This window comes from Natrix helvetica (genome assembly GCF_964273705.1).
Source record: "Natrix helvetica genome assembly, chromosome: 2".
Lineage (NCBI taxonomy): Eukaryota > Metazoa > Chordata > Lepidosauria > Squamata > Natricidae > Natrix > Natrix helvetica.
The window spans coordinates 54,477,951-54,501,185 of NC_138552.1; positions in this window are offsets into that span (position 1 = coordinate 54,477,951).

Genomic DNA, 23,235 nt, shown 5'->3' on the forward strand with positions numbered 1-23,235 from the left:
GAAAAGATTTTCGAGAGGAAAGAGAAATTACTGAAAGTCATCTACCCTCTTTCACTTGTAGCATTCTCCCCCTTCCAGACTTTTGCTCTACATATTTGTGAATTCAATTCATAGATCTTGTAGAGATGCAGCTATGGGGGAAAACCAGGATTTCTTTCTGACTTATCTCTATTTTTACCCAACTGCATTTCCATCTGTCTAGCAAGCTTCAGCTACAGTGCAAAATCATATTTAAAGCTACGATTAACTGCTTTCAAAAAAAGTATTGCTAAAATAATCCACACAAAAATTTCCAATTGAAATATATGTCAGCACAAAGGAGTTTTATAAAGTGATATACTGCAGTGACAAATGGTATTTAGCATGTAGCAGGGTTATATTTTAAATGCAGGAAGAAAGTAACTTCCTGAGTGGGAGTAGAATGTTGAAATTATTAAACACTGAAAACTAATTTTATCTAGGAGACAAATGTTTTATTAATCTTAGCGGAAGAAAAGTTAAGAGAGTACAGGATTTGAAAATAATCAGAAATAAAGAAAAAGTAATGTTGGGGTATACTTTCAACTTTGATGAATGAATATCATATAATTTCTTTAAAAAACCAAATCACAGCTTTATTTTAGTCTAAAAGTAAATTGTAAAATATCATAACAGAATTATCAACATAGAAAAACTGCTAAACACACAGACAACTATAGAAAAGTGCCAATGAAAGAAAATTTCACTAACTCAAAAACTGAGGTAATGCATTAAAATGAAATATGGTTTCTTAATAGTCAAATGTTTCTAACCATAAATTCAACTGTTGACAAATATTTAATTCTACAATAAGACATAAAAATGTATTTCCAAGAATGAAATAATGTTTGCTATTCTACTTGCAATAAATAGGATATTGGAAGACAATTCAAAATATTAAATTATAGCAACTTTATAACATTATCTGTTTTGTTGTAAATTCAGTATTTTAATATTAAAAAATCATCCAAATGAACATTCTAATTCCGCTTAATTAGAGCAAAAGTTTTGAAGGCTTTCTTAGGAAAAACCAACAAGTAATATATTCATTTTATTTATTAATTAAACATAAAGGCTGTCTAACTTCAGAGTAACCTGGGGTATCTTACATTTTAAGAGCAGAAAACAAACAGGAATGTATTTGAATTTTGAAGCACGTCATAACAATAATTTTTAATTAAATAAAAAGTAATTCCAAAGATTTGCTGATCCTCTGCACATATTAGATTTCAGCTTCTGAGCTAGTGATTATATACACAATTCATGCCTAGACAGAGGAAATAAATAATTGACTTCATCTATAGTCCTGATGGCGAACCTATGGCATGGTCCCAGAGGTGGCATGCAGAGCCTTTTCTGTGGGCACTCACACCATCACAAGCTGCTCTTCTAATTTCCGGCGCACACATGCATGCTGACCAGCTGGTCTCTGTTGGTGCTGGAGCACCTGAAAATGGCCTGAAAAACAGCCTGAAAATGGCTTGAAAACAGCACGGAAAGTGCCCTGAAAACAGCCTGAAAAATGATCTGAAAATGGCCTGAAAAACGGCCAAAAACAGCCAAAACCAGGCATGCATGCACCAGCCAGCTTGTCTTCGGGTTTCCGGTGCTCTAAGCACTGGGATTTCCAGCATGTGCATGCCGGAAACCCAAAGACCAGCTGGCCGATGCATACATGCACACTGGCCAGCTTGTCTTTGGGTTTTCGGAGGTCCAGCATGCGCACATGCATGTACATGTTTTGGGCACTCAGTGCGGAAAAAGTCCACCATCACTGATCTATAGGAAAAATATGAAAAGATGCATAAATATTTGGGAATCACATGCAGACATATTTAGTAAAGAGTGAAAGGATAAGCAAATAAATATACTGAACTTTGACCACGAGTGCATTTCCACTTGTGGGAGATAAATGTTTCTTTCAATAAACCAAATACATTGAAGTAAAATATTGTCAGTGCTTTTTGTAAGAAAATGAAGAGGTGTGACACTGATTACTCCTTTTGTTTTTTTCCAGTTTATTCAAAAGTACACAATAAAAGGGCCAGAAATACACATGGTTCCCCCTGAAAACCTTGGATATAGCCTCAAGAATGCTTCAAAAGTTCCCCTGGATTGTAATTCTAAATATAAATTATTGAACATTAAAAATAATTCTGTTGTGTTTTATTTAATTTGTAATTATGCCTGTATTTAATTATTTTGCCTGAGGATCTCGGTAGACTAGATGTTTCCAATCTTTTTTGGCTCCATGGACCAGGAGTGGTAGTGGGGGTGGGGTGAGGAAGACAAAAGTATTTGGGTCACAATCTGGATCCCACACATGCACAAGTGAAACTTCATGTGCCTGCGTGCCATTTCTATGGCATGGTTTCCAAGAGGCTTCAGATCAGTACTGCTGAGATCCCTGCAGTAGACAATTGACCACAAAAGGCATTATCTTACCTTATAGCTTTAACATAGTCATGCATTGCTTATAGAATATTGTACTAACAACCAGTGACGTGCGGTGAAGTTTATGACTGGTGAGGCACTGACACAGTGCTGGGTTTCAAATATTTTTAGACTTGTGGACTTCAACTCCCAGAATTCCACAGCCAGGCATGCTCAGTTCCAATTTAAAGCGACAGCATTTGTTTTTCTCCTTTGCTCCTTCTTTCTTTTTCTTTTTCTTCTCCTTCCCCTCCTTCCTCCCTCTCTCCCTTCCTCCCCCTCTCTCAAACACACACACACACACACACACACACACACACACAGAAGTTGGATTGGACTATCTCTCCTACTCCTTCCCTCTCTCACTCACTCTCAAACAAACCCCCCCACGCACAAAAGTTGGATTGAATATCTTTTCCAGTGGCTTGAAAGCAGCTCCTCTGCCATCCCCCCCCCATTCCCCTGCTGCCTTTCCCAAACACCTCCACCATTGCAAATGCAGCCTGCTGTCTGGGTGGGAAATGCCTGGAACACAATAAAGCCCACCCACCACCTCCTGCTGGCAGGCTGGGGTGAGAGGAGAGGCAGAGAAGCCGGAGGGGAGCCGATCCGAGCCTTCCAAAAGAAAGAGGCTGGGGGGAAGTGTGTGTACTACAGCATGGCTCTTTGCCTGGCTTCCTGCCTCTTCCTGTGGTCTCCTCAGTGCTCGCTTGTGCTCTCCCTCCCCAAGTGTAGTTTGATTGCAGGCGGAGCCACGTTGCCTTTTCAAACTTGTAATCAGTGAAGCTGGGCTAGATTTTTATATAGCTTTATCCAGCTGTGTGTGTGTGAGAAAGAAATGAATGGGGGCCTGGGGAGGAAGTCACTACACTTGGGGAGGGAGAGCACCAGTGAGGAGATCACAGGAGGAGGCAGGAAGCCAGGCAAAGAGCCATGCTGTAGCACACACACCGGCCCCACAACGTGGCTCTGCCTGCAATCAAACTATTCTTGGGGAGGGAGAGCAAAAGCGAGCCAGGGTCCTTCCCTCCAGCCTTTGCCCAAAGCCCTGCACAGCACCAGGAGGATGAAGTTTGAATTCCTCCCCCTCCCTCCAACCCACACATACCTTTTCCAGCTTTTTTTAACAGTTAAGCAGAGTCATCCACGGTGAGGCAGTAACTAGCTCAGCTTTTTCCTTTTCCTTTTTTTTTCATGATGAGAGTGGTGAGGCTGTGCCTCACTTGCCTCACCTGACTGCACGTCATTGCTAACAACACACAAAACATTTGTTCAAGTGAAGTTAAACCATGGAAAAGGAAATGTTGAAAAGGAAAACAAGGAGTCATAAGCAAGTATCAATTTACATGTAATGATGCATATTTACCTTGGAGTAAGCTGAACAAAACAGGACTTACGTATAAGTACGCACACATGAGAATTGTATTATAAAATTGTGCCATTTATAGATGTGTATGTGTGTATGCCAATATGAGATCATGGACATTTCCTTGCATTCTCACAACATCCTGACATTCGCTTGAAGATGCTCTGACTATCAGTCCAGCTCCTACTTCAGAAAATCCCTTGCAAACATGGTTTTGCAATGCTTTCTCTGGAGCTCCAGAATTTCCATCACATATATTCTTGTGGCTCCTGGGATTCCTTCTCTTCATTTGTAATCCTATTCCTTATTCCCCTTACTCTTTTACTCTTAATCCCATCATTAACTTTGCCATTCTCTTTTCACCCCTCATCACTTTCTCTCCCCACCCCTCATATGTGAAAGGCAAACATGGTGATAGAAGAAGTGAGAGCAAGGATAGATAGTGGCCAATTGTTGCCCATTCTATTGGACAGCTGAAGAAATTAGTAGCTGGTGGTATGGGAAAATGGGACAAAATTATTTAAAAAAATGATAACAAAAACTTATTATTTTACGGAAACCACATCAATAAAATTAAACTTTGGATCCTTCAAATGTAACTAAGATAAATACTTCAAGAAATTGTTTTAAATTTAAACAAGTATTGCAAGAAATTATTTTAAAACTATTGTTTTTAATCATTGAAATATTTTATTAAATGTATATCCTGCCTTTCCACTTATATAAGTGGAATAGCTTACGAAATAGAACAAAATGCATGCAATAAGGCAACAATAAAATTAAGGCAAAATCAAAATTAAAAACCTGTTCAATAAAATTACCCTGTCAGTCTAGACCAGAGCATGGTTTTAAAATTTGGGAATACATGGAACAGAGGTTAATTTTAAAAAGCAAAACATGTAAAAAAATTTTTTTAATGGTCTGTCTTGGAATTGGAAATACCAAGGTGCTTCAAGGAATGCTATCAGCCTTGTGTACCCCATAAACTAAACTAGTTGAGAATATTCAAAATCCTACAAGAAAATCTGAGGCTGCTTGCCACAGCTCTGAAATGAAGCCCTGTGCAATTGTCACTTTTCATGTAATATTCTTCAGAATTTTTTGCAATTTCTTCAGCTGATCTAAACCCATGTTTTTCTAATTCTGGGTATAAATGCGTCACTTTGCAGTCATTGGAGCAGATGACAGAGTACATTTTTGGATAAGATTATAATCAATCTATAGGACTAGATCAACATTCTGACTAATCCAGTCTGTGGGGTGCTTAAATATGGTCCATGGGGCCAGCCTGGAAATGGTGAAGGACCAGCCCATGGTGCCTCTGTCAGTGAAAATGGGCTCCTGAGCTCTGTTTTCAGCTGCGACAGCCTCTTGCAACCCTCTTCCGAGAGTATAATGGAGCTCAGGAGGGCGGCCCTCCCGAGCTCTGTTTTCAGGAGGCTGTCACAGCTGAAAACAGAACTCGGGAGCCTGTTTTCGCAGGAGGCCATTGCAGCCATAAATGGAGCCCATTTTCACTAGCAGAGCACTTGGGCCACCACAGGCACTGACATGAGTGATGTTGAGCTGGCCACGCGCAGTCTGGCCTGCTTACTACAATCCGCCAAGGTCAAACGCAATCCTGATGTAACCCTCAATGAAATTGAGTTTGACACCCCTGTTATAATTTCTAGAAACCTCACAAGGAGGCACACTTGCTTGAAATCATGTGACTTTTATCTTCAAATGTACCTTTAGCTATACTTTTGGCAAAAAAAATTAATAGTAGAACAGAACTGGTGTAACTTGCCAGGTGGATCAGAAGTGTATTGCATCCTCCCTGAAGGATTCAACGGCTCACAAGTCCACAACTGAAACAGATGGAAATAGATGTACCTAATTGGAACTGTTGACACAGAGGGTAGAAGATTTTCTACAGTTGTGGCATCCTTTCTCTTCTTGTCTTGAGGCAAAGAAATAGCATTCCTGATGGAGGTTAAATTATGTAGATTTTGTATAGGAAAGTCTCTTTAGTGGATGGAAACTGTTCATAAAATAAATAAAGCTTGCTGAAGTGAGGACATATTACCTCTTTCTTCAATTAGCTACAGAGTCCTGGTGGTCCTCTTAAAGAACTGTGGGGATTCTGGTGAAAATATTATTTTTTAAAAATATCACTGCTGAATGGAGAAAAAATAAGATCCTCAGACTGAGTCCCATTAGAACACATCTCTGCAGATGGCTAAAATTTTGAGAGTGAAGTTTTACTATAAATATGCTTAATGTCGCATCTGAAAATTCATTCTCAGCAGGATCCTAGGAGATTATTCTAATCTGCAGGTGGAAAGAAAAGAAAGATAACTTGATTTCCCATGCAGTAGATATAAGCATTAATTTTCATTTTCTCTGGATTTCTCTTTCTTTAAACTAAGAAACAGGTATGTTACACTACATTCAGAGAGCTTGGTTTTAATGAATTTCTGAGTGGCATGAGACCAATATCAAAGCTAATTAATTCAAAAATATTGATTAGCAACATTAATTAATGTTAATTAATTTGAAAGAATCCAAGAATCTAGATTCCTGGGCCATTTAATATAAAAAATGAAAACAATAGCTATTTCATGTGATTTGGCTTGCTTAGATTGCATTTTATCAGAACTATGGCCATACTCTGTTATCCAGGTCATGGGTTCCAAAGGTGCCTTTTCAAGAGGCAAATGGACTTTCTGGTTTTTCTTTGGAGATGTTTTACTTCTCATCCAAGAAGCTTTTTCAGATCTGACTGCATGGTGGGGGAATGGAAAGATTTATACTCCTTGCAGACAGCTGGTCATTTGCATTTTTTTAGTGAGCCGTTAAGGCCACCTGGAGGTTTATCTGTGTCTTCATGGTTCACCTAGTGGTGTAAATGGGAGCGGAGCCTTCTTGGAACTGTTGAAAGGACTGTATTGTAGATTGGAGATAGATGATGGCATATCCCTCCCCCTCTGTTGAGAGAGAACTGCTCAATTTTGACATAGATGGCCTCTCTGACCCTTCTTTCAAACCAGTGGTCCTCTCTGTTCAAAATGTGGACTTTTCTATCTTCAAAAGAGTGGCCTTGTCTTTTAAATGCAGATGGACTGCTGACTCTAGTCCTGATGGGTTTGTTCTCCTATGTTGTGCCATGTGTTTATGAAGTGGTTGTTTTGTTTCCCCAGATTTGCACATGGCTCACTGCATTATACTGCATATACAGATTGCTCAGTTTGTGTCTGGGTGTTTTATCCTGGACAACCTTCAGCCTTAGTGTAGTCTTGGGTTTAAAGTGTGCACGTATATTGTATTGGCTGAGCTTTTATAATGAGGCCATCCTTTAAATGTGTGGTCTGACTTCCAGTATCCCAAATCTGTGTGACCAAAATCTTGTGAATTCAAATCCATACATCTGAAAGGTACCCACATGACATTTAAGCTCACTTAAGCCATTATGATCTATCTGTAGAATATCCTAGCATGTCTTTCCACTGGTCCTATGCTTCAAATCTCCAATCTTATATAATCACTCATTATCTGACAGTGGGCAATACGGCTACCTTTCTCTGTGTGAAAAGGAAATGATAAGTTATTTTCCGGTAAAAACATTGTGAATCATAAAGGCAACAATAACATTAACTTCCTTTGAGGTAAAAGTTAAATCTGTCTTTTCCCAGCTTTGAAAATTACTGAGTATTCCAAAGACTCTCACTGGCAACTGGTGCAGTTTTGTGAAAGCTATTTCAAAATAGAATAGTTTTTTTTCAATCTGGACAACTTCAAGAAGTCTGGATTTTGAGATGGATGGCTGAGGAACTCTGGGAGTTGAAGTCCACATGTCTTAAGGTTGTGCTAGGCAAATGCTTGCAATGGAAGACTGTGGTTTTATAAAAGAAAGTTTCCCATTTCTTTATTTACCCACCTGTCTTATTCAGAAGTCCCATTTTTTGGAAGCTTATGTTGGGAAGAATTACCCTGATGGACTGTGATTGATACAATGATCTCAAGGTTATTTTTTGCTGCAGATAATGAGAAGCTTCATACCTGGTTAGAACACCTTGTTGCAGTTATGTTTGCTTTAAAAGAAGTAAACATATAAAGGGGTAGAAGGATTAGGGAAAGGAGATGGGAAATTGCTATAGTGGGCATTCCAGAAATTGCTATAGTGTGGCATGGCATGGGTTGATAATACTGTATGTATCAAGGAGGAGGAATCTAGTTGGAGATCCAGCAGGACTCAAAATGACCTGAGTGAGAGATCCACTAAGCCAGGCATGTCAAACTAGTGGCTTGGGGGCCAAATGCATCACGCTGAGGCCACACCCACCCCAGCTCCCCAAAGGCAAAAAAAGTCACAATACATGATGATACATCATGTGATGTGATCAAGTTTGACACCTGTGCAGTAAGTGAAATGGCTGGAGGAAAGAACCCCAGTTTTCAAAGATAACTTGACAAAGGTGCAACCATCCAAGAAGCCCAGATAATAGCTATTCTGAATTCTTCCTATTCTGCTGCTAAGCCCAGAAGTGAGCCCAGAAGTGAATAGATAATTGTGTCCATATCTGGAAAGTTCTTGCTCCTTTTTCTCACCCTCTGATATGAATGTACAATAGCTTTTCAGATATGTTAATGCCTGCAAGGAGAAAAGGCTGTATAAAATCCTCATCCTTCCATTCCCTTATCTTAGAATCCAGATCTGTTTAGTTGTAATCAAACATACGGAAATATCTATTTTTTTCCTGTACCAAATGAATGAATCATACACATAATTCATGAAATTTCTTCCAGTAAATATAACTTCTAGGTAAGATGTAATAGAATATAAATACAATTCCAGCAAGTGATATTATCCATATACTATCATCTATCATCTATCATCTATCATCTATCATCTATCATCTATCATCTATCATCTATCATCTATCATCTATCATCTATCATCTATCATCTATCATCTATCATCTATCATCTATATCTATCTATCTATCTATCTATCTATCTATCTATCTATCTATCTATCTATCTATCTATGTTTTCGTAGATTTTCATGGCTGTAGGTATGCTGGTCTTGTTGTATTTGGGTCTTTTCCCATGTAAGATTAATATTGTCTTGGCAACGTTTCGGCGTTGTCAAGACAATATCAATCTTACATGGGAAAAGACCCAAATACAACAAGACTATCTATCTATCTATCTATCTATCTATCTATCTATCTATCTATCTATCTATCTATCTATCATCTATCTATCATCTATCTATCTATCTATCTATCTATCTATCTATCTATCTATCTATCTATCTATCTATCTATCAATACATATGCATATTTGCTCTTCCCTAGCTGGGTAATCATAAGGAGAGATAAAGATTGGCTTAGAGCCTGACATTATTATTTGCCAAAAGTTTGCCAAAAAGTATTATTGCTTGCCAAAAAATTAACTCTGTGCTTACATCTTTTATTGCTGCACTTCCATCACATCTTTGTTCCTTGGTGTGCTGATTCTGGCTAGCTTAATTGTAGTTTTTTTCCACCCTTACATTTGAATTGGCAGGATTTTTGTCTAATATCTCATTACTGACCAGGATCTCAGCTACCAAATGGCTTTTAAAACTTTTATTATTAAACTGTTTTAACAGTTATGTGACAAGTGTGTTCCATTGGTTCATAGTACAGAGCCATTGTTTAAATCAACCGTAGTCAACATATCAAGCAAAAATGAATATCCACCGACGGTCTCCATCCAACCTGCCAAATGTGCTTCAAGAAAAGACTAAGTGAAAAGTCTGAATACATATGCCAACAATATATTTCAGTTTTTTTCTTTTTAATAAATTTACAGTGATTTCTAAACTTCTATTTTCATGTTGTCCTTATGGGGTACTGAGTGTAGATTAATGAGAGAAAAATGAATTTCAACAACTGTACAATCAGGCTCAGCATAACAAAATTGACAAAAGTGAAGGGGTCTGAATACTTTCTGAATGCATTGTATACTAGGTTTTTGTCTAAGACTGCCTAGCTGATAAATAGATACCTTTACTATATGCAGTGTTGGTGCTGTTACTCCACATATTTTCTGGGATTTTCTATTTTTAAAACATGTTTTTATTACTTATGTAAACTAACAGCTCAGGATATAGGAAAATGTCAGCACTGTGACAAGCCAAGAGAGATCTGACAGAGAATGGTGTACCTGATTATCAACATAGTTTCTGGTCTAGAAGTAGCTATCAATTGAAATCTATTGTTTCTTAAACTCAGTAGTAAAAGCTTCTGAAGTCAGACATTTGGCTGAATGACCTACTAGCAATCAATGTTTGAGCAAGAAATATCGCACAAGTGGTCTACTTATCTGCAGTGTAAAAAGAACTTTACCTAAAAGGACTTACCTAAGAACTCTCAGTGCATTATTTTCCTTTCCTTTTCCTTTCCTTTGTTGTTTTTCTTTTCTTTTCTTTCTTATTTACTTATCACTTTTTTCTACTTTTCCTTCTTTAAATACGTATGTCAGGCTTGTAGCCATCTTTTCTTTTGGATCTTTGCCTGCCACACTTTCTATTATTCTACTATTTTCTAGTGTGGGAAATGGGAGGGGGGGTTGTACAGAGTTAGATACTATGTAGCCATAACAAAATTCTTTCTGGAAAGCTAAGGTCATCCTTTGTCTTTTCATCTCTGCACCTGGCTGGAACTGGATGTGTGGAACTGCCAGCATGGCAGTGGAAGATTGGACCATGTGATGGACCTGCAGGTGTAGGGGCAAGACCTTGAACTTTCAACTGGGTAGGGAAACCAGGAAGCTTTCAGATTTGGATTTTCCCAGATATGCCGACATGGCTCTCTTAATAAATTGGAACTTTGAGCAACACTTTGCCTTGGACTCTGATTCACTTTTGGATGCTATTTGGAACCCTGACAGTGTATTGTTTTTGCTCTGGAAACAAAGTCTCTAACAAAAATTAATTGAAAACAAAAACCTCTTACTGCAGTTCAGGGAAGATTACATATGAAGCGATACAGTGATGTCTGCCTTTAAACCATAATTATATCATAGCTTGTGTTTTTAAAATACAATTTTTACTGTTCTTGTTTTGTGATTGGTACTCAAAAGAAAAAAAATCATGTATAAAATAATATTTTCTCATAGGTTTGTATGGCCACACCTTAATTTTATTCAAATGACTTTAGGAGTTTGAACTTTTCTCAGCCCTTCCTTTGTGGGGCCTTTTTTGTATTTTACTAATTTAAAATTATACTGTAAATTTCCCCAGAATTGTGATATGTGGGCAGCCACATAAACAAATAAGAAAAAAAAACACCTTCCAAAATATTTTTGATCTTTTCCTTCCCATCTTTCATGTTTAATGAAGCTGCGCATTATATGTTTAGCCTTTCTATGGTGTCTTTTGGATTACACATTTTCTGCCTCCTACCGTTGTCAGCCAAGTTCAAAACCAACTAGACTGATCAGATAGTATTCATTATTACCAGTACCTACTTTTTTTAACTTAACATTTAAACATCATGGTTAGAAACATACTTGTGGGATTTCAGGATTTGAAGAACACTGTCAGTAAGTGCTCATTGTTTCTTCCAAAGACCTTACTAATAGCCAACACAGAGAACTGTTTCCCTTCCGGGATTTAATCAGTATCATTCCCAAATGATTAATGGCTGAGGGTCTTATCCTACCCCCTCAGATTCCATTGGATTCATGAATAAGCAAACATTCTCCTAACATTCCAACAATTCATTCATTTCTCTGAGTATATTTGCATACATTGTTTTTTGAATAAAAGACGTCTCTGAAATCCAAAAACTCAAGGCTGGTATGACGGAGAAGAAGTCAATTATAAAAGAACATATAAATGAAAGCTCTACAGTCAACTCTTGCATTCCAACCCAACTTGTCGTTAGGGCAAGTCTTATTTGGCATCTTTCATAACAACAGACTCCAGCCTTGCATATTGCTATGACAGGTGGGGGAAAATATAACAAAATAAGTTATACAAGTAGGTTCCAGAAACTCCTGGAGCATAGTGCTGAACCTTTATAAGTGGATAAGGAAAATGCATCACTTAAATGGCTGTTTAATGATAAAAGACAGGCAAAGCAAGAATTCCTTCTAATGGAAAAAAACTCATCCCTGGTTGAAGTTGTAAATATGTCATTCTCTGTTTAAAAAAAAAATGAGGGAGAGCCAAGCATGCAATCAGCATCTGAGGTGGGATTTCTTCAGCATCAGGGGAACAAACATGAGGTAGATGTTCCTGTGGCAGAGTAATTTTGCAGTGTGGAAATCCTGATAAACCTAGCTTAGGGTATAGATTTCTTTATTTGCTCAAGTCAAACAGAGGTACATTTTCTGCATGTATTTGAGATACACCTACTTTCTGCTTCTGACATTCTTCTGCATCTGGTTCAAGAAGTTTCTGTACAAATGTGTAGCATTTTTAAAAAATAGATTTACAGCATTACCATTTCATTCTGCTTATGGCTGAAGTCTCCCAGTGAAAAAACATAAAACCAGATTAAAACCAAAGGAATGTTTAAAAATAAATTAAAATCTACAATAAAGTTTATTCCAAAAGTGTTCAAAATTCTAGCTTAAGTTTAGTCTCCTTAACTTAGAGGTCGGAGCATTCCAATGAAGTAGGCAGCTGCAAAGAAGGCTTGTCCCCAAGATATGATTGCAACTATAGTAAAAGGGTTAGGGTTAGTTCAGGGCTGCCAAACTCATGGCCCATGGGCCAGATGCATCATGTGCTGGTCACACCCACTCCCGGTTTAGCGAAAGGGGGGAAAGTCACAATACATCATGTGATGACACCATGACGATGCAAGTTTGACACCCTTGGGTTAGATGATCTGTGAGTGTTGGATAATAATTCTAATTTCCAAATTAGTTTGCATGCAGTCAGTGTCCTCCCAGTCAGTCCCTATAACCAGATTGGAGAAAGCACACAGATCATTCAGATCAGCTAGCAAAAATATAGTAGATACATTTTCCATTAAACTTCCATTTCCCAATATTTCAAAATTGCTACAATAGTTTTCTGTACATTGCTGTGCTCTTATTGCTCAGTTATGAGCATGCATAAATATGTCTGTGGCTTTTTTCAGATTTCCTTTCCTGAAGCACAATTTTGGTCAAGCGACAGATTGTCAAGTTCAACCTCAGCAATATTTTAGATTTCAGGAATCTCTCCTTTTCCCCCAAGCTATCCTGATTTAGGTTTCTTTTGCATATGGTACCCTTTAAACCTCTGAGTCAGAGGTGGTATTCAGCCAGTTCTGACAGGTTCTGGAGAATCGGTAGTGGACATTTTGAGTAGTTTGGAGAACCGGCAAATAGTCTGGTCTTGCCCCGCTGCCTCCCATCCTCCCAGCTGATCTTCTTTTGTTGCACTGAATAGGAGAATGGAGCTGGAAAGCAGCTTAGTGGGGTGGGAATGGGGATTTTGCAGTAACCTTCCCCTGTCATGGCCACAAAGCCGCACCCACAAAGCCACACCACACCCACAAAGCCATGCCCACAGAACAGGTACTAAATGTTTTTGAATCCCACCACTGCTCTGAATGGTTGAACTTTTCAAATGAGAATATGTTCATGCTCCGGAGACTACATTCTTTATGATTTTCAAGTATCAAAACCATCCTGATGTCACTTGATTTTTCGAAAACTGCCATGCTAGCTTTTAACTATGAAAAAAATATGTTCATCTGTTACAGTGGTGGGTTTCAAATTTTTTTGGAACCTACTCTGTGGGTGTGGGCTCTTTTGTGGGAGTGGCTTGCCGGCCATGTGACCAGGTGGGAGTAGCTTGCCAGCCATGTGACTGGGTGGGAGTGGCTTCCTGGCCATGTGACCGGGTGGGAGTGGCTGGCAAGTTTTGGTCGTAGGATGTTTTGGTCCTAATGAGTTTTTATGATGTAAAACATTGAAGGTTGATTTATCCATATGCTTCATTATATTCCTGGAAATAATTTAAAACTGGGATGTTTTCTGATTGGAGTGCTTTGAGTTGTTCTGGATGTTCAAAGTTTAGTTATGCCCCCTTGATAGGGTCGTAATTCTTTTGTTGAAAAATTAGCATGAACCTTTCAGTCATCCCTGATAGTTGTATCTGAGCAAGCATACACACCACTCAGTTCAGCTAGGACAATTATAGCTGTTGTTCCTGAAAAATCAGCAAGCAACAAAACAATTAACTAGCAATAAGGGGCAAAAAGCAGAGAAAAGTAAGGCGAGAAGGATATAAGTTACAGCCAACAATTTTTAATTCTCATTCTCATTCTCTCTCCCTCCCTCCCTCCCTCCCTCCTCCTCCCTCCCTTCCCCTCCCCACTCTCTTCCCAGAATATTCCAGATCAGCTGGAAACAATACTATGACAAATTAATATTACTAGTCTCATTTAAGCTTTAAGCCTTTTATATATATGATCCCTTTACTTACATAGCAGAGTAGAGGTGGGAAGACATCAGGGATTTGGTCCTTTACTATTTTCTGCACCATAAAAGGAACAATATGGTGGGCAGAGATTATATATCCAACAATGAGAAGGGGAGATAATAGAGAAGAAACTTAATTTTGCCCATTTGATTAATTCTAAAGGATTCTTTTAATTGAAAAGGGATAGGAGATCAAAAGAAATTCCAATCCATAGTATTGTATTTTTAATTTTGCTTTTGGATCCTACAAAATTCACATCAGAATGGTATAAAAAAGCATAATGGATTCTTTTGCCTTCTAATATTGGCTTTTATGATTGTACAAAGACATAATCATAGCAGCCATTTTGTGAACAAGCAAATTCTCATGTGATAGCCGTTCAAATTTCCAATTTTTCTCCAGACCCAAAAATGTCCCTATCTACTATTTAAAAGAAGGTTTTTTTAAAAAAAAACATGAAGTAAAGCTTTGAAGGATTTAAGGCAGTGGTGGATTTCAAAATTTTTTAGAACCTCTTCTGTAGGTGGGGCCTGCTTTGTGGCAGTGGCTTGCCAGCCATGTGACCGGGTGGGAGTGGCTTCCAGCCATGTGACCAAATGGGAGTGGCTTGGCAGTCATGTGACTGGGTGGGTGTGGCCAACTTGTAAAATGTGGTGAAACTCACTTAACAACACTCTTGCTTAGCAACCAAAATGTTGGCTCAGAAACTCTGGCATTTGAAGCATGCAAGTCTTAAAGTTGTCAAGTTACAAGACCCTTGCTCCCCTAACCCTTTAGAAAAAAAACCCAGGGGTGTTCAAACTTGACATCTTTAAGACTTGTGGACTTCAACTCCCAGAATTCCTCTTCTAGTCATGTTGACTCAGGAACTCTGGCATTGAAGCATGCAAGTCTTAAAGCTGTCAGGTTACAAGACCCTTGCACCCTAACCATTTATAAAAAAAACCCAGGGGTATTCAAACTTGACAGGTTTAAGACTTGTGGACTTCAGCTCCCAAAATTCCTCCTCCAGTTATGTTGCTTAGGAACTCTAGCATTGAAGTTTGCAAGTCTTAAAGCTGTCGTTACAAGACACTTGCAGGCCCTAACTCTTTAGAAAAAAACCCTAAGGGATGTTCAAACTTGACAGCTTTAACACTTGTGGACTTCAACTCCCAGAATTCCTCCTCCAGTCATGTTGGCTCAGGAACTCTGGCATTGAAGTGTGCAAGTCTTAAAGCTCTTTCATCACTAGCTCGCTCTTTTGCCCATCCAGGCCGCCTTGGTGCCACTCTGGCTACCTCCATCCATCCATGCCCAGCAGCTGCGGCGACATCATCAAGGCAAAGTGGAAGCGAAGGAAGGTGAAGGGGCCTCGGTGCCCTGCCTGATCCTCCATTGCTCACTCGCTCTTTTGCCCACCCGGGATGCCTTGGCGGAAGTCCTTTGCTGGTGGCCAGACATACCCTCCCCGAACTTGCTTTGCTGAGCACGGGGCAACAGGCAATAGTTTGCGTGGTGTGGCTGGCGCCTAGGAGGTAAGCTCCCACCGCCATCCCCACCCCTGCGCACATGCTTGCTGGTGGCCAGCAATCTTAGGCAAGTCTGGGGACCTTGCAAAGGCTTTATGTACTGAACTTGCCAGGTACCTGAACTTGCCAAAGACGTCGACCGCGCCACCTAAGCTCCCACCACCGTCCCAACCCCCATGCCCATGCTTGCTGTGGTGGCCCTGCGGCCCTGCACTATAAGCGAGCCTGGGATCCTTGCAAGGCCGCAAAAGTTCACCTGACTTGCTTATAGTGCCAGCTGGTTTGCCGCTGCCCTCCCACCCCGCACTATGTTGCAGCTTACTTACCTCCTTGGCAGGCAGCGATAGAGAGCCAAGCAGGAAAAAGGTAAATGGGTTTACATAGGGCTCTTAGAGGTGGGTGGGGCGATTGTTGAGCCAGCCAATCAGTGAGCGGTGGGTGGGCCAAGCGTGGTGCAGATGACAGGGGGAGTGAGCGAGCGAGCGGCGACCGGATGGGCAGGGGAAGGGAGCGAGGGGACCGGGGTAGGTGCTGGAACCGATTCAAAACAGCACAGTAGATTTGTGGAATCTGTTCTACCGAACCGGTTAGAACCGGCAGGAACCCAACCCTGATTTAAGGTAACAACTAATATTTTGTATTTTTTTCAGGAAACAAATGAATAGTCAGTATTCTTCTTCTATAATCTGATCTTGTTGAGATTTTCTAGAGATTAGACTGGCTGCTTGGATTGGTGCCAACTGAAGTTTGTGGGCCAAATACTGAAATAGTCATAAGTAGAATTAATCACTGTATTTAAGATGGTGATATTGCAATGTACACATCTCTGAATTTTCATTCAGAAAATAATCCAGTTGAAAAGGGAATCAGTAACAGATCTGGATCCACAGGCACTTTCAAGGTTCTATCACTTGCCTGAAAAATCTGATTTCACCAAAGAACCTCTCCTATGATTCAACTTCAATTTATCCAACCTGGATCTGTTACTGATCTCCTTCAATATTTGCACATTGAAAAGACTTGGAGAAGGAATGAAATGACTTCAATGACTTGTGTTCGAATGAAACTATCTGAAACGTACACAAGAGATGGGAATGAATAGTTGCAAACCAGTTCCTCCTATTCCCAAATCTCCCAGGAGGTCAGTAATGATATATTAAGAATGATACCGAAAATCTCTGGGGGCTAAGACTTGGATTACTTCCCCAGACTTGTTTCACCGTTTTATCCAATTAACACAGAGGTCATGAAAAAGCTTATAGCACTGCAACATTGAGGCTTGCTTCCCATCAAGTCCCCCTTTTCAATTCTCTACAATTTATTTATTTGACTTTTATTCTGCCTTTATTACTATTCGCCACCTTAAGTAACTCAAGGTGATGAATATTCACAATGCTCTGTCTTCCCCCTCCTCTTTCCCCCCTCAGCAACTCTATGAGGTATGTTGGGCTCAGAGTGAGTGAGTGAGTGATCCAAAGTCAGTGAGCCAGCTTTCATGGCTAAGACAGAACTAAGAATTCATAGTCTCCTGTTTTCTAATTAACAAGTACACAAAACTGGATCTCCACTATAATATAGTATTTAACCTTAGGAAGAGCCCCACAAACATTTGCTGATATTTTTATAATATTTTGGTTGGTTCTAAATATTGATATTTCTTAATATGCACAACGTGTTTCTGCTGTTAATGCTATTTTTGACTGGTTTCAGCACACTCTGGTTAAGAATTACATAAACCAGACTAATTATAAATATCTACAAACATGATATGGGTCTCATTTAGCCTCAGACTTTTCCTTATCCTGCCTTTGCTCAGACCTTCAAGATTTGATAGTGAATTTTTCCCATCACACTTGTAAAGAACAATTCTGCCTTTCCATCAAGAGTTGGACTGGGTAAGATTGTGAAGCTTACCAGAATTTCAATGTTTTCTTTCTATAATCTTTCAAAAGCTGCCCTTTTGAGTTCACTTACATGGATTAGAACACTTTTCCAGATGCCAAGCATGAACTCAGGGAGTAGAACCAAATCAATGTCTGGGAGAATGCCAAGTGCAAAATAAAATCATTTCGCACATTTAGTTCATATTCAAGCACTAAACACAATGGCTTACAACACCTGCACTTTTCTTTAAAAGAAACAAATAAATGGCAGCTTTCAGGTTTACGGAATCTTTATCAAAGATATAAACCATTAGATAATACTTAGACTTGATGGGGGAAAAATCCCCCAATTGGTTTCTTGCAAAAGGTTTCTGCAATTAAAAGTACCCTGGTTTTGTACTGTATGTAATTAATTTTTAAAAATTTGTTAAGTGTAAGCATTTCCTCCTAGTTATAGTTTGAATACTTAACAAATTAGACATTTTAGTTTAACCTATTCAAATCTGTCAATAGTCACTTAGCAAAATAAGTTTCACTATCAACATAATTATATTTTTAAAAGATTGCCTCTGAATAGGGAGGAAATGCATTTGAATTTTTTTCTTTCGCTCCCCCGGACATGAATAGGCAAGTTTCACTCTTGAACAATGACATGTGGACATAGAGGAGCAGAGTGATTTAAGGAAGGTGCCAACTTTTTTTTTTTGGTGATGGCGATCACCATATATCTTATATCTTACAGAATATCTTACAGAATATCTTACAGAACTAGAAACCCCAAATTTCAGAAGACCTTTTATTTTAGTGTGTGCTAATGACCTCTCCTTGAAACACAAACCAGGGAGCCTACCTTGGTTATGGCCTAGTTAAAAAAGACTCCATGCTTTGCTAACTAAATTTTCTGGTCCTCCGGAGGATCATTCATATTCTGTCATACCATGCGAATAATAGCACTCAGATATTCATTACTGGTTTGGGATTTGGGGAAATGCAGTACAAAGCAAAAGAAGACCTGAATTTGCAATGGTGTTTGTTTCAAAGTTGTCTTCTGTTGGGGTAAGGAAGTCATCAATGGCTAAGACACATGTTTTCAAAAACATTTGGGGGAGAAGTTATAAGAAGTTCTATTCCTTGAACACTTATGCTGTTGTGGATAGGTTGAGTCTAATTAACATGTTGAGTCTTCTTCAGTGTTCATTGATAGACACGTTCTCCGAATGGTATCCTTTTTAATATGTTTCCATCGCTTACGGAGATTACAAAAAATATGCAAACATTGAAGAATAGGTTCTTAATGGGGGTCAGTTATATGTAAGAAATGGTTCTACTTCAGTGGTGGGTTCCTACTGGTTCGGCTGAACTGGTAGTGGCATGCCAGCCTAGGTCACATAACCAGCAACGACCCAGGCTGGCCATGCCTCTGTAGTGGTTGCTGCAGTCGCCACCGCCATCTTGGTTTTGAGTTCTGAGCATGCTCAAAACATTTTTAATTGAACTGCGCATGTGCGCAAAGCATGCCCATGAGTGAACCTGCAGTAACACTGGCTAGAACCCATCCCTGCTCTACTTATCCATCATTCTAAACCATGATTTCTTAAATAAACCACAACTGCCTGAGTTCTGGACTGAGGGCTGCAGTTGTTCTTTGATGTCATCCCCTGGCCTCATGTTTCTGCTCTCATATGCAGGAATACCAAAATGGACTGTGCAGGGAATATTAATGCATTCACACATAAACATATCCAGTACTCAAGTCTACCATAAAGTACTTTTAAAATTGGAAGGTTGTTAACATTGGTTTAGAATATGACAATGGAAGGCAGAAAAGAAAGAGACCTTTTTCTCTCTACTGTTCCTTTTTCTTACTCTGAGGGCAGGTAGGTGAGAATCAACTTAAATTCCAGATTGTTTTCCTGTTAAATGCATGCTGTTATTGCTGTTTATCCAGCTAGTGCTGGGAAATAACTATATGTAATCTCCAGTTGAGAGAGCTACAGACAGACTCACAGTAAATCTTTGCAGCCATATCAGATGAAATACATACATCAGCCAATATAGGTAGAATAAATACAGTATGTGTCTGTGTGCCATCAAGTCATTCTCGACTCCTGATGACTAGCCTCTACCATTTTAAGGCAAAATTTGAAAATGATTTGCCCTTGCCTGTTTCCTACGGCTGAGACAATGTGACTGTCCCAAGGTCATCCAGTTGGCCTTGTGCTTAAGACATGACATGACTTTCCAGCTTTGGGGACCATGAGTGTCGGGCAAGTGCGCATTGTGTGCACAGCTCCATTTGTGCAAGTGACATACAGGCACACCCACTGCTCACTCAAATGGACCACACGTGTGTGCTTGTCCACTGCTCGCACAAGTGGGGATGTGCACGAGCAAGCTCGCACTTGCCCACCACTTCTGTGGCCTGGTTCTGAATGGCTCAAGGCCTAGCAGTGGGCCATGTCCTGGGGGGGGGGGGGTTGGGGATCCCTGCACTATCAATATATACATAAAGGCACAGCGGTTTCCAGAGCCACTGAAAACAGTACTATGATAGTTAGCATAGAGCAGCGATGGCGAACCTTTTTTGGCTCGTGTGCCACAAGTGGGGGGAGTGCAGGGGGGTCGTGTGCGGGCATGCCATACCCATAATGCAATGTGCGACCCCCCCAGTGTGCATGCATGCACCACAGGTGGGACCCCCCATTTTTACATGCTTTTTTTGCCCTCCCCAGGCTCCAGAGGCTTTATAGGAGCCTGGGGAGGGCGAAAAGAGCCTCCCCTGCCCCCCCGGAGGCCCTCCGGAGGCTTCAGGGATCATCCGGAGGCTTCCCTGAAGCCTTTGGAACATTTAAAATGACCCTCCGGAGGGCCTCCGGGGGGTGGGGGCTCTTTTCACCCTCCCCAGGCTCCTATAAAGCCTCTGGAGCCTGGGAAGAGCGAAAAATGGCTTTTAAAAATGGTGAACTTAGCTGGCCAGCACGCACATTCACGCTGGCCAGCTGACAGGGCAGCACCTCGCGTGCCTTGACAAATGGCTCCGCATGCCACCTGTGGCACGCGTGCCATAGGCTCGCCATCACTGGCATAGAGCAATCCCAAAATGTTGGTGTGGGGTTTGTTGTTGATTATTCCAGGGTTAACTTTTATGATAATATAATTATATCAGATGGAAAAATTCTCATCTTCCTTATTATCTATCACCTCATCTTCTTCTGACTATAACTTGTTGTTTGCATCTTACGATTTAAATTGTTTAATTAGTACCCTAGTATCATTTATGGTTTTTTTTAAAAATATATTTTTTATTTTCAAAACAAACACAACAAAGAATCCTCCTTTTTTACATACTGTAGAAAGTGTATCAGTTGGCTACAAAAAACCTTCGTGCATCTCTTCCACAGTCATCAATCATAATTCATATTAACTCAAGTATTTTAACTCAGATATATTTATACATATTACCATCATCATACCTCCATTTTCCTTTGACTACAATTGTTTAAACGTCCTTCATCATAAAATATATCAAGATTTAAAACATAACCACATACTGGCATTTCATTTGCTATTTCTAAAATCCTCCAATAACACTGAATCCTTATGGCCTATTCTAGCTAAACATCCATAATATCTAGTAACAAAAATTTCTAATCCTCCTTACCAAATCACTGTTTACAATTTACATCCAGTTTCCTTATGTTGTACCCATACATATATATTTTCCTTTGTATCATTATCCCTCCTTTATTTAACTGTATCCTGTATCATAACATTTCCACCCTAATAATCAAATTTAACTAAATTTAAGTTAGTTCTTTTTTATTAGCCTTTATATATAACCAAAAAATATTTCTAATCTTCCTTTCATGGGTACAATTCAAATATTCATATCCAATTATTACTTATCATAACAATACATATGTATATATTATTATTATTATTATCAATTATTTATTTGACTATATCTATTGTCACTAAATTTCACTAAGTTTAACTAGTTTTAAATTATGCACTTCCATCTATCAACCTGTATCTTTCCAGTAGGAAAACAGTCTCATGTCTTCTGCCATTTGTGGTATCAGTCCTCTAGTCATCTCATTAATCAAATTTGTATGGACTCCTCTTAGCAACTCATTGCATATTAAGTCTCTCATGTAATTTTGATGCCCTTCTTCTGTTTCATTAATCAGCTTATCTTTAATTGTCAGTGGTGTTATCAATGATGTTGCTAATAAAATTTATCTCTTTAAATCCATAAATTATTTTGTTTTTTTCTTCTGTATCTTGCCATCTGGGGTAGAGTTCCCCTCCATTTAATTCCTTTTTCAGTGTTCCACTCTTTCCATTTCCAGACACAAACCAATCACCATAGATATCAGCGGAGTTAATTTCTTTATGGTCATTTTCCTCTTTGAGTTTTAGGACTCTAACTTCCACTTTTTCCACATGATAAACATCTCCAACTTTTTCATCGTATTTTACTGTTAGATGCTCTAGGTTTTCCAACGTCTTCTCTGTTCTCTCAAATGTATTTGATAATTTCTGAATTTCTAACAATATCTTTTTCAGGCTTAAAATTTCTTTCTGCTGTTGAAGTTGTGCCATTATCTCCAGCTGACAAACACTGCTGCTCTGGCTTAGAAGGTTTTTACAAGATTAAGCATAAATTCACAATAAGATCTTATTTTCACTTTTCTCTGGTTAAGGATATACTTCAAAGGAATATATGTATGCTTTTCTTCTTATCACTCTCTATAAACAAATGGTGAGACCTTGAAATGCCAAACCAGAATAATCAGTGAGGAAAATAAGAGTGTTTTGTTTCCAATACACAAACCTCCAGCCCCCGAGCAGCAGCATTTTTCTTTCCCTCTGTTGTAACAATTTTCTTTGTTTCCTTTTGTATCTTTTTTATATTCCAAGTTAAACAAAAGTCAAATTCTTAAATGAGTTAGAGAAGAAAAGGGGAAAACACTCACAGTACTGAAGAAGTAGGATTTTAGTCCATAGGTTACAAAGAATAATAATAAAAGGTAAAAAAAAATAGAAGAAAACTTAATCCATTCATTTTAAAAGGCTTGTATAAATTCCATCCATGAACATAGCATTTGAAAAAGTAAGAAAACCCACTGTCCAAAACCATTCAAAGCTTAATTTCGCCGCTTATTTCTTCTATTCTCAAATTTAAATTAATTTTAAGTTTTTTATAGGCAGTCTCTTTTAAAACGGCAAAAAAATCCTCACCAGCTGGAAAGACTTTCTCTTTCCGTATCCTTCCATTTTGGAGCCGCCCTGACTTCATCAGCCTAATGGCTGGATGTTTTGTCGCCAGCTTGAAGAACTTTTCTTGGATCCATCAGGGACTTTGTGATGTCCCTGAGATCAGCAAGATGTATTCTTCCTGTTCACCATCTCTGCGGGACGGTTTAGGTCCAATTGGACCACCCAGTGGCAAAAGTATTGGCTGCGGTCTCAGAGCATCGAGACCGCATGTCCGTATCGTCGCGATGTTGGCTCCTCCCTCCCTAGTATCTTTTATGTTGAGTGCTTATTTAGTATCCATGACGA